General features: G+C 43.6%; 1 protein-coding gene across 1 annotated transcript in view; it reads right to left on the reverse strand.

The window, feature by feature from the left end:
• Positions 1-13,113, reverse strand: part of NCALD (neurocalcin delta) — a 150,696-nt gene extending 137,583 nt beyond the window's left edge. The window contains exon 1 of the mRNA XM_082258715.1: positions 12,861-13,113. The gene's annotated coding sequence lies outside the window, so the exon portion shown is untranslated. The remainder of the gene's footprint in view (positions 1-12,860) is intronic.
• Positions 13,114-13,555: the final 442 nt, after the last annotated feature.

Genomic DNA, 13,555 nt, shown 5'->3' on the forward strand with positions numbered 1-13,555 from the left:
AGGCATAAATTACAGCCCAAAAATGCAAATTTTTCAATTTTGTTCTTACTGAAGAATGCACGGCGGTTGTTTACGCGCCTGTTTGCATAGCCACATTACAATAAATGGGCTGTATTTTAGCCCAGAAAAGTCACTCAAACTTAGTTGGAATTAGGGCAAGGCCACAGCTTTATTGAACTTACCAACTGTAACAATATTAAAATACCACATAATGCCAGTCACAGGTATACCATGAGCATCATAACAAACACAGATAGTCTAATGGTGCTTTTCCACTGCATGGAACCGAACGGTTCGGCTCGCTTTTGTGCTTTTCCACTGCTGGTACGGCATGGTACGGTGTAGGAACGGTTCGGTATGGTACGGCGGCGCTTTTCCACTGCATGGAACTGAACGGTACGGCTCTCAAAAACAGTACCACCTCGATTGTGGTTCCAAGAGGTACCATACCGGTACCATATCCCACAATCCTTTGCATGCAGTCACTACTAGCCACTGATGGGTGGGATAACAACGATTCTCTGACCAACTTAACTTTAGTACTACTTTAGTGGAAAAGCAAACCGTACCGTACCGTACGGAACCGTTCCAACACCGTACCATGCGGTACCAGCAGTGGAAAAGCAAACCGGGCCAAGCAGGGCCGAGTAGAGCCGAGTCGGTACTTGCAGTGGAAAAGTGCCATAATAGGCCTGTCTTCATCATCAGTGCCCGTCTCCACCATCAGTGCCCGTCTCCACCATCAGTGCCCGTCTCCACCATCAGTGCCCGTCTCCACCATCAGTGCGAGATAGGCATTAAACTGATCCCAGACAAACTTGAGGAATATCCAAAGCTGTGACAAATTCACAACGGGTGGGCAACTCTTGTGATGTCAGAATCTCCTCGGAGTGGTGGGACGTGCCCTCGCGTAGCCCCGTGCCCTTGCGTAGCCCCTTTCTAGAGTTCAGGCCCCACCCAATCACCTCGTGCCTTAGTGGCCAATCCCTTCAGATCCACTTAAACTCTCCACTTAGATCAACGCCCCACGTAACTGCCAAGCTTCCAGCAGTCAAGGCTCCCTTTCTCTAGAGGAAAGTATTGGTCAAGGGGCCTTCAATAGTGTCAGTTGAAATGTATCTGAAAGGCAGAAATTGCTCATTCCTCAAGGAACCCTAACAACTTCTAGAGCAGCCTTTTTCAACCAGGGTGATTTGAGGTTTCTTCAGGGGTGCCTTGGCAAAATGCCTAAATGCCTAATTGTCCCAACATTGTATACAAGCCAGAAGATGGATGAAGGCTGCCTTTTAGTTTCACAAAGCCACAGGTTTTTGTTGTGCAACATTACGACCTTCGAGCCACCGGCGTCCTAACAACCAGTGACCCTTCCCTGCCCCTCTCTGTCAGTGTTGGGGTGACATTAGCTGAGGGATGGAGAAACACTGGAATACCAGTCAGTACCAGTGTGCAAAAGTGGATTGGATTTGGAAGAATAAATAAACTCCAATGTTGGGTGGCCTATGTGTGTGGATGTTGAAGTACTATGTAAAACTATTAGAATAGTTTTTTACATTTTAGAATGGGTGCCCCAAGACTTTCCATCATTTTAGAGGGTGCCTTGCGATTGTCCATAATTTTAAAGGGTGCCTTGACTGAAAAAAGGTTGAGAATTACTGCTCTGCTCTGGAGGAACCCAAGAGTTCCATGGAACCCTGGTTGAGAAAAGTTGTTTTTATTCTCAAAATTTTCGGTCTTTGTTTATTTGGCAAAAAATAAAAAAAAGCAGTGGAGAATAAATACCATCAAAAGAAAGCTCTATTTTTGTGAAAAGAAATGATAAAAATGTAATATGGGTACAGCGTTGCATGACTGCCCAATTGTCATTCAAAGTGTGACAGCGCTGAAAGCTGAAAATTGGCCTGGGCAGGAAGGGGGAATAAGTGGCCAGTAAGCAAGTAGTTAAAGCTGAACTCCAGGAAATGTTTGAATTGTTATATTGGTCCAGCTTGGCACAATGCAAGTATGCACCATTCCTCCCACCGACACCAACGATGGGGCACTCTTGCTCCCACCGACAACAACGATGGGGCACTCTTGCTCCCACCGACAACAACGATGGGGCACTCTTGCTCCCACCGACAACAACGATGGGGCACTCTTGCTCCCACCGACAACAACGATGGGGCACTCTTGCTCCCACCGACACCAACGATGGGGCACTCTTGCTCCCACCGACACCAACGATGGGGCACTCTTGCTCCCACCGACACCAACGATGGGGCACTCTTGCTCCCACCGACACCAACGATGGGGCACTCTTGCTCCCACCGACAACAACGATGGGGCACTCTTGCTCCCACCGACACCAACGATGGGGCACTCTTGCTCCCACCGACACCAACGATGGGGCACTCTTGCTCCCACCGACACCAACGATGGGGCACTCTTGCTCCCACCGACACCAACGATGGGGCACTCTTGCTCCCACCGACACCAACGATGGGGCACTCTTGCTCCCACCGACACCAACGATGGGGCACTCTTGCTCCCACCGACACCTACGATGGGGCACTCTTGCTCCCACCGACACCAACGATGGGGCACTCTTGCTCCCACCGACACCAACGATGGGGCACTCTTGCTCCCACCGACACCAACGATGGGCAACTCTTGCTCCCACCGACACCAATGATGGGCAACTCTTGCTCCCACCGACACCAATGATGGGCAACTATTCTTCTCACTGACACCAATAATGGGGAATTATTACCAACAGCAGGACATTTTTTACTCCCACTGGCCACAGTTCGGCCCCTCTAAAGTCTGAAGAATAGTAAACTGACTTTTTCCCACTAAACTATAGCTGATATACAGTATGTGACCCATCCACATTGGTAAGAATGGGATTTATTTTCCTAACGCATTTTCATGGAGCATGCTGCGTGAAGTGTGATTAGTCCCAGAAGATCGCACAGGCTTAGTTAGCTCATGAGATTCCTCCGATCATAGAAAAATATCACTATAGGGCAGACTGACCTTTTTATCAGCGAAAGAAATTGATGAAAATGTGCAATTAGTCAGTATTAATGATCATATAAACAAAATATAAAAGACGAACGTTGGGTAAAATTTTCACAGCAGTGCTGATAGAGGGTGGGTGGAAAAGACGCATTCACAATTAGTCACGTGCTCACCACAATAAAACAATCGTTTCTTTAACAGGAAACTGCAAGATCAGCTAGAAGAACAATGTTACAGGCTACGTGCAAGGTGCAACATGGCGAGGATTAAAGAGAGCGCTCGTTTCTCCACAACAGATTTTCAGCTGTGACTGTAGAAGTTTCTAAATTGCGCAGATACATTTTTCAAATATTTTTCACCAGAGTACTGACATGGCTGTGTTCTCAGATCTAAGACAGAGAAATAATACGTGGAGAAATGTATGCAATTAATGCAAGTAAGCATTCTAATACCAGATTACCTACATCCCTTATGAGGGATCACTTACACCAGCAAGCGCACGCGATGGCGTGTGTAACACGCACTGGTGTGCGGTATGCTTGCATGCTAGAATTTCTCTTACAACACATTGTTTTTTTTTTAACTTCATGGCCTCAAACATATAGGTGTGCTACAGCTTAGCACTCTGCGTGGGCCCTGTTTGCCCCAAAGATGTCTACAGAATACCTCTGCATCTCGGTGTGTGCAAACATGGCCGAACTCACATGGACGAACACTCAAAGTGGTTGTAAATTTCAGACATGAAATATGAACAAGGCACATTCCTCTATAGCAATCTTTCTCAACCCAGAGGAACCCTTGAAATACATTTCTGGTTTCAGGGAATCCCTGCTAAAAATGCTATATCTGCAACCCATGATATATTAGTGTGATGGTCAGTGGGAAGAATGCTCCTTACACTTGTGGTTATTAGGAAGAATTCACCCCTACAGATAGCTAAAGGGATTAATGGTGTCAGTGGGAACTTATCTGAGAGGCAGAAATTGCTCATTGCTCAAGGAACCTCTAGCAACCTCTGAAAGAACCCTGGTTGAGAAACCCTGCTCTATAGTGTGTACTTGTCTCTGTTAAGAGCACTAAGTGTAATTTCTCTCTGTTGCTTCATTCCTCTGCTATCAGCATGAGTCACTTCTGACAAGTTTTCCTGACACCAAGAAAAAAAAAAGGTGACAGGGGAGGGACCACCAGCTGATTGACAGCCTCAGCTCTGTTCCTTGTGCTGTGTGGAGGAAGGGGGGTGTTAGCAACTCTATTTCCCTTTACCTCAGTTACTAGTTAACACCTTTAATTCCTCTATTTTATACTAACCTCTGATAGCTGACACTTCTCCATTCCCCACACGAAGACCCTGTGCAGGGAGATTATATATATATATATATATATATATATATATATATATATATATATATATATATATATATATATTATATATATGCTCTTGTGCGTATATATACAATGACCCAACAGAGAATTCATACATTATTTCCGGGGTACATAAAAGGCATTAAAGGTGAAAAACCTTAAAGGAATTTTAAAGTCTCAAAGTTTTTCACCTTAATGCATTCTATGCATTAAGGTGAAAAACCTTGTTTTCAGCTGCCCCCCCCCCCCCCCATTATTCTTACCTGAACCTGAATGTTCCAGCACCAAGCACAAGCCCAGCAGCTATGGCCGCTGTCTTGGATCCTCACTGGATAGATAGATAGCAGCAGGTGCCATTGGCTCCCACTGCTGTCAATCAAATCCAGTGACTTGAGAGCAGGGGGTGGGGCAGAGTCCTGCTGTCTGTGTCAATGGACGCAGCAGCAGGACTCAGGAGCATGCCTGCATGAGCGCCCCCATGGAATGCAGCTCTCCATGGGGGCACCCAATGAAGAGGAGGAGCCAGAAGCGATGCCTGGGCACCCCAGAAGAGGAGGATCAGGGCCGCTCTGTGCAAAACCCTTGCACAGAGCAGGTAAGTATACCATGTTTTGTTATTTAAAAAAAAATAAACAAACAAAACCTCAGTCCTGGTTCACACTGGGGCAACTTGTCAGGCGACTTAGCATTCAGTGCAATGGAACCGTTCTAATTGGATCAACTCAAGTCGCTCCGACTTAGAAAAAGGTTCCTGCACTACTTTGGGGGCGACTCGCATTGACTTCTATTAGAGAAGTCGTATGCAAGCCCCGCTGAAGTTGTGCTGCACGGGGCGGCTTCAGAGTCGGGCGACTTTGAAGCCGCCCCAGTGTGACCCCAGGCTTACAATCACTTTAAGGCTTTAGGACCACTTTAAGTACACCCACGTGAACGAGGCCTTATACTTTAACTCACAAGTGTATGTCACCCTACAAGTACATTGCAACGCTTTTTTTGAGCGTTGCAGCATTCCTACATTTTTCCTCAATGGACTACTATGGTGTGAACGAGGCGCACAGACAGCAATTCTTTTCTCTTTGCATTCAGCTTGCATTGATCTACTCAGATCACACCCTGGTGTGAATGAACCCGTAGGGAACTCTCCTTCGGCTGAATCATACAATGGCTACGCTCCATCTAAAGACCAGCATATTGTCTATAATAATAATAAAAAAAAAAATCAGTGAAGCTTTCTCTAAGGCTGTGAAAGGAGATCCTTGGCAGGTAGATTTAACCTATTCCAAGTAGCTCCTCAATGACAGTGTAGATGTAGAGTAGGATAGTTTTGGGTTGGGGGGGGGGGGGTGGTTGGGGTTTGTGACATGCCACAGCCGCCCCAATTATACCTGCAGCATTTGGACCATGGATGGGCCATGGGCCATGGCTGTCCACTTAATATGGGAGAACAGATGGAACCTTACTACGAGAACATTGACGCTAGATGTTCATCTGCATTCGGCACCTGTGTGAATCCAACCTAACTCCTATTACAGGCAAATTCCATATTTTTTAAAATATTTAATAAAAAGCACCTACCTTTATTAATTTAGTTAAATGTATTATTTTTTTTGCATTGGAGCCTGCAGAGCATTATAACTGCAATAAAGCAATTGCAGGTACAATACAGACGCTCTTGCAGACTCTTTCGCCAGCCCCATACGGAGGTAAAGATCTACTGTCAGGCTGGGTTCACACTAGTGCAAATTGGATGTGGGTTACCCCGCATTTCATTCACATGACAGGAGAGTGTGCCCGGCTCTCAATGGAGCCAGTTCACACATCTCCTGGGCAGCTGCAGAGCGGATTGCACAGGGGTCCTGTGCGTCTTTGGCTCTGTTTCAGCTCTGTATTTAGGCAAAAATGTGGGCCCGATTCGTCCCTGAAACAGACTCTTGCTGTATGCCGCATCTACTAGGTGTGAACCCAGCCTCATGGGCTAGAAAAAGAAAACCAATAGACCACAGGTGTGGTGCCGTCACCACGTTTGTGCTCAGTTGGAATTTACAAGTCCCTCTTCAAGGGTGACAGATGGGATTTGTAGTCTGAAATTTACAGATCCCTGTGAATGGAAGAGGTCACTATGCGGGCCCGTTGGAATCCCTGGATCTAGTTGGTTATGTACAGTAAGTGCAACAGAGAAGAACATAGCTGCAGCCAAACAGCTAAATCGAATTTAAACAATATGTATTATAAGAACCGCTTTACCTTTCAGTCATTTTAAAGTGATAGAACATATTCTTGTAATTTACCCACCCCTGGCATACTACATGGCGGCTGCAAGAGACTAATTCTGTACCTTTCCCACCTCCTTCCTGTTATTTGCATTACTAGTAAAAATAACCACACTGGTGCAGCCACTCTGAGCTTTCTCCATTTTGTCAGCCCATTCAAAGCTGACAATACAATGCAAGATATTCTCTCATTTAAATCTACCAATTCCTCCACCAATGCTAAACAACATGGTTGGATGCAGCCAGCGTTTGGCTGGAAATTTGCCACCAGGCTCCTTCAAAGCATATCGGGCAGGATGGTGTTGACAAGGCCATCAATGGCTCAAATTTGGGCCAGTTCATCAGGTACTAGCTGAAATTCACTCAGTGTACGGCCAGCTTTAGTACTTCTATTTACCACTTATCGGTTTCACAGTAGGCACTGCAAGCCCCATTTCATCCTTCAGCTGGTTAGCAACAAATTAGAATAATGGGTCATATACACTATTCAATTGTCTTTAGATTTTTTCCTTTAGACTTACCAAAACCATATAATATGAGGTCAAATCTAAACACTTTCAATTTGTATACAGTCAGGCAGGCCCTTGCACTACATAGTTGAAGGTAAAGCCTCGTACACACGCATCGATTGTTGGCCGTAAATTTTTGGCCAACGTCCGATCAGCTGATTGTCGGCTTGTTAGTATGATGATTCCGACAACCGACTGCGACTTTTCGGCCGAACAAAATCTGGTCTGCATGCTATAAAATTTTTGTTGGCCGTCAACAGAACGGCCGATTGTTCGTCAGTCAGTACAGATTTCGGCAGACAAAAATCAGATGAGCAAGACTGGGCATGCTCAGAGAAGAAAAAACACACGGAAAGAAAACCAGCACATGACATCACTTCTGAAGTTGGTTGTTGTTGGCCGAAAAAATGTGTGTGCAGTCTAGAGCACATTTCAACCAACACAACAACACTGGACAAAAGTCGGCCGATCGGTCGGCCAACAATCGGTGCGTGTGTACGAGGCTTAAATCTAAAGGAAATCTAACAACAAAAGTTGGATAGTGTGTATCCAGCTTAAGGCTAGGTTCACACCTCTGCATTTTGTGTGGGTGTGTAAACAGAAAGCTGTTCTACCTGTCCACACTCACCTGGAGGCTGAGGCTGAAATCTACTTCACGCCCATCCACAGGTTTCTCAATATAAACTCCTTGTCTCTCAAAATAAAGCCAAATCCAATACTCTTAGTTTAAAAACATTTTTTTTTTTTTTTTTTAAATAGCCAAGCCATAAAATCTACTCACAGGTAAAAAAACAACCCATCAGCATGGAACGTCAGATGTAAATATTTTCCTAGAAATCTGGAACAGCCTCTAGCCGTGACTAATAAGAGAACCGCCGCTGGCTCACCACCACAGTCGAGCCACTGGGTGCGAGGACATCATTTCCTAAAAACTCCGCCCTTACGTGTTGCGTCCCTAGGTGGGGGACTTCATTATTTGAATGGGCTGCTGTACCTGCAGGAAACACGGGGGAAAAAGTTCATAACACTTTTTTCCCCCGAAATGCACCTACAGGGCGGCCATATGGAACAGCATGGTACTGCAGGACCATGCAGCTTCCTGCACCCAAAAATGCTCTGCACCCCGATGAGTTTACTAAATGGCAGTGCATTTTGTCTGTGGGTCAGGAAGCGGTCTAGCCTAAAGGCAGATTCTATATAAATAAGCTGAAATTCAAAAAGAGAGAAAGAGGGAAGAAAAGTGCAACGAGCATAATTTATGGAAGAGGAATAAGAAAAAAAAAAAAAACAGGACTGCTATCCTCAACTGTAATTAGTGAGAAGACATGATGACTATCACCTAATCCCAACCAATCACAGATCAGCTCCACTGATGTATAGTCAATATTCCCTGCAGACGCATAGTAGATACAAATCTGACATGTCATGCAGGGGGATCTCAATAGACACCCTTGCTGGAGGCATATAAGAATTGTAACTTAATTACTCAATTGTGTTTACATGACCTAAGGAAAACGAATGAGCTTGCTCAAAGCTAAACAGACTTTCAGGTGAAAGGTCCCTTAAAAATCAGAAGTCCCTGACAGTACCAGTAAGCAATCTAAACTCCGTAGAATGTACAAGCACAAGGAACGTTTAACGTTTTCACCCAGATTCCTTTCCTACGGATGTATTCTAATTTTACATTTCCTATGTCCAAGATCTGCCGGCTTCCATCATGTCGCTGCAATGCAAAGATAAACATTCCGATTGTTTACTTACATGTACTATGAGGGTGTTCTATGGAAACGCCGGTCATCGATCTTCAGCGGTGGCGGTATTCATCTGCTACTCTGGGAGACTGTAGAGATGTGGAAGGCTCTGATTTCCAGAGATACTCAGAGATTATTCTATCCCTGGAACATGGAGCTACCTCTGATTTTTGGTACAACTCTATTGTTTATTGTACTCAAATATAAGTCCCTGTTCACACATGTGTAATATGTGCAACAACGCATGACAAGTGGATTGCCATTATTTTGAATGGGACCCAATCACACCTGTGGGGTTCCCTTTCACGTACCTTTTAAAAAAGCAGCAGTTTTCCATGTGCCCATTTATTTACCTGCATTTCCCAATGCAGATCAACACAGCTTTACAGACATGGTATAAAGGTAAAGCTAAAGTCTCAATTCAATTCGAAATTGGCTGCACATGTAATAATCGGAGCTGGATGTGTGTGGAGTCACATAAGGAGAAATGCAGTCTTACATAATAAGGCTTTATAAATCAGTAGCGAGTTGGTTTATTATTTCCTTACATGTAACAATATTGTAGCAGGTGTATTGTTACTTTAGAATTCACCATAAAAGTGTCCTCTAATGGTGACCATACACATTTTGATAAATGATTGATTTCTTTTCCAATCTGATTGGAATAATTGATCTAAAAAACGATAACCCATTTGATTGATATGCCACATACAAGAAAGTGGATTTTGAGTGATAGTTAAGATTTTATTGAATCCAAAATTGAGTCTAAATCAATTGGAAGGGAAGGTATTGATTTTTCTGCAGATCGATTGGATAAAGAAATTGAGTAAAAATAAAAAAGGTGTGTATTAGTAAGAGTACAATCAGAATTCTAATTTGCAGGAGGGGGTCATTTAAAAAAAAAAAAAAAAAAAAAAATTAAAAATGTGTGTGTGCGTGTATATATAATAATAATTTTATATATATATATATATATATATATATATATATATATATATATATATATATATATTATTTTTTTTTTTAACGCATACACACCTATATTTCTCAAATAAATATATTACAATAAAAATATAACTTGGCTCAACGTATACAGTTCTGGGATCCTCTAAACAATATTATCATGAAAATCTTCAATATACACGTTTAACTGCTAAATGTCCCTGTATCATTGCTCCTACATTGTGGCATTTCCTATAGGCAGTAGAGGACTGCAGAAAAAGTCATTGGATTGGAAGTATCCTGTACATAAATGTTGGCACAGCATGGCAGACAGATGCATTAATTGCCCATCTCTTCAGGAAAGCCTATCCCTCCTCTATCTAAAAACTAAACTTTTATTTTCTCCATCCCCCCCCCTTTACAGCTGTTACCTTTTGTATCACTTGCCCCTCCCTTTTAGATTGTGAGCTCTTACGAACAGAGTTCTCATAATCCTCTTGTATTTAATTGAATTGGTTGAACTAATTAGACTTTTATCTTTTCAACTTAACTATATGTATCTGTACTGTCTCCCTTTACTTTGCAAAGCATTGTGCAAACTGCTGGCTCTATTTAAATCCTGTATTGTAATAATACTAATCAGAATAGTAATAACAAAAATATTAATAAAGCACCTGCATCACTTGCCCCTTCCTTTTAGATTGTAGGCTCATATAAAAGAGACCCTCCAAACCCTCTTGCATTGACTTTATTAGATTAAATTAGATGGACATTTATTTATTTATATTTTTTAACTATGTATTGTATCTGTACAGTCTCCCATTACTAAGCATTGTGCAAACTGCTGGCTCTATTTAAATCCTGTATTGTAATAATATTTAGATTACTAAAGCGCCTATATCAATTGCCCCTCTGTTTTAGATTGTAAGCTCATACGAGTGAGACCCTCCAAACCCTCTTGTATTGAATGTTACTGGTTGAAATAGATGGACTTATGTTTTTTCAACCTATGTAACTGTACGGTCTCCCTTTACTTTGTAAAGCACTGTGCAAACTGTTGACTCTATACATATCTCCTATAAAAATAATGACGATAATAAAAATAACAGTCGCCTATAGCCATTGCCCCTCTGTTTTAGAGTGTAAGCTCATACGAGTGAGGACCTCTTGTATTAAATTTATCTGGTTGAGCTAGATGGGCTTGTACCTTTTTACAACATATGTAACCAATATGTGTTCAGTCTCCCTGTACTTTATAAAGCACTGTGCAAACTGTTGACTCTATAAATATCTCCTATTAAAATATTGATGATAATAAAAATAACAATCGCCTATAGCCATTGCCCCTCGGTTTTAGAGTGTAAGCTCATACGAGCGAGACCCTCTTGTATTGAATTCATTTGGTTGAGCTAGATGGTGTTGCACCTTTTTACAACCTATGTAACCAATTACTATATCTGTTCAGTCTCCCTGTACTTTGTAAAGCACTGTGCAAACTGTTGACTCTATACATATCTCCTATAAAAATAATGATGATGATGATAATAAAAATAACAAAATCGCCTATAGCCACTGCCCCTCGGTTTTAGAGTGTAAGCTCATACGAGCGAGACCCTCTTGTATTGAATTCATTTGGTTGAGCTAGATGGTGTTGCACCTTTTTACAACCTATGTAACCAATTACTATATATGTTCAGTCTCCCTATACTCTCCCTGTACTTTATAAAGCACTGTGCAAACTGTTGACTCTATAAAGATCTCCTATTAAATTATTGACTATAATAAAACAACAATAGCCTATAGCCATTGTCCCTCGGTTTTAGAGTGTAAGCTCATACGAGCGAGACCCTCTTGTATTGAATTCATTTGGTTGAGCTAGATGGTCTTGTACCTTTTTACAACCTATGTAACCAATTACTATATCTGTTCAGTCTCCCGGTACTTTGTAAAGCACTGTGCAAACTGTTGACTCTATACATATCTCCTATAAAAAAATGACGATAATAAAAATAACAAAATCGCCTATATCCATTGCCCCTCTGTTTTAGAGTGTAAGCTCATATGAGTGAGACCCTCTTGTATTGAATTCATTTGGTTGAGCTAGGCTTGTATCTTTTTACAACCTATGTAACCAATTACTATATCTGTTCAGTCTCCCTGTACCTTGTAAAGCACTGTGCAAACTGTTGGCTCTATTTAAACAGCGTATAAATTATATTAATATGAATAAAGCGCCAGCAAAGTCTCCCTTTCAGCGCTATGTGGCACTTTATACATTAATAGGCGCCATGTCATTGCCTTTCCTTGCACTGAGCCCTGATGTCTCCACCATACCCAGTAGGACATTTTTTCCTTTCCATGGGGAAAAGAAAGACGTGCGGAATGCTGTACAATCATTCCATAGACAATGGAGGGCTAAAGGCGGACACTCCCCCATGTCCACCAAAATGTGAGCATTCCTCCCTGGGCACACAGGATGATCCTACATAGAGAACACTCTCCACAAACACACAATAATATTTACAAACACAGGACACTATCTACAAACTTTATCCCTTCACTGCCCTATCATACCCAAACAGTGGACATGCACTTTAAGTGCTACGCTTGGTGCGCAACAGCTGATGTGCAGCAGATGAGACTCAGAGGATGAGAACAATCAGCAGATTGCATCACAGATCTCACATTCCACCCACATCTACACTCACACTACTTTCACTTTACTTCTTTTTTTTTTTTCTTCACTTGAAATCTGCATGTGAAGCCATCCCCCGCCGCCCTACATTTACCGCTCCTCTCTGGATCTCTAGGCTGGAATCCATTACACAGAACTGTCAGCAATACATGCAGGAGAAGTGGTGCTGTACAAAGTGCAGGAACCAATCAGACTGCAGCTTTCATCTGCCTAGAGATGCATGAACAGTGGGAGCTGTGTCCTGATTGGTTCTCTTATAGAAGCACTGCATAGAGGAGGAGGGGGGGGGGGGGGTCCGGTGTGTGCAGAGTACACCACAGTACACGGTTACCTGCTCGGACGGGTGTTCGGTGGAGATTAGTAGTCCATGCTCCGGAGGACGGAGAGGAGAAGGCAGACCGATCCCGCTCCAGCATGCAGCACACTCTGCTCGGGGCTGACTTCATCCGCTGGCTCTGCCTCTGCTTGACGTCAACTCCGCTGTCACATGGCCACATGAAAGCCGGGAGAGCCCTGGTTGTCCTGGCAACTCCGGGCTGCTGGGAGATGATGATTTCTATGGGGTCATCCGTCAGTGTGAGCCCCCCCCCCCGATACTTCGCTACTGGGGGGGCTCGTCTATTACCAGCTTCCTCTACTAGAGGGGGGGGGGGGGGTACTCTACAAGGGAGGGCTCCTATACAGGGCAGCTCTTCTACTACTGGGGCTTATTTACAGGGGTCTTCCACTAAGGGTTCCTCTAGGGGGTGGGGGGGGGGGGCTCGTCTATTACCAGCTTCCTCTACTAGGGGGGTACTCTACAAGGGGGGGCTCCTATACAGGGCAGCTCTTCTACTACTGGGGCTCATTTACGGGGGTCCTCCACTAAGGGTTCCTCTAGGGGGGGGGGGGGGCTCGTCTATTACCAGCCTCCTATACTATGGGGGGGGGGGGGTACTCTACAAGGGAGGGGCTCCTACAGGGCAGCTCTTCTACTACTGGGGCTCATTTACGGGGGTCCTCCACTAAGGGTTCCTCTACTGGGGG

This window comes from Pelophylax lessonae, assembly GCF_965119305.1.
Source record: "Pelophylax lessonae genome assembly, chromosome: 5".
Taxonomy (NCBI): domain Eukaryota; kingdom Metazoa; phylum Chordata; class Amphibia; order Anura; family Ranidae; genus Pelophylax; species Pelophylax lessonae.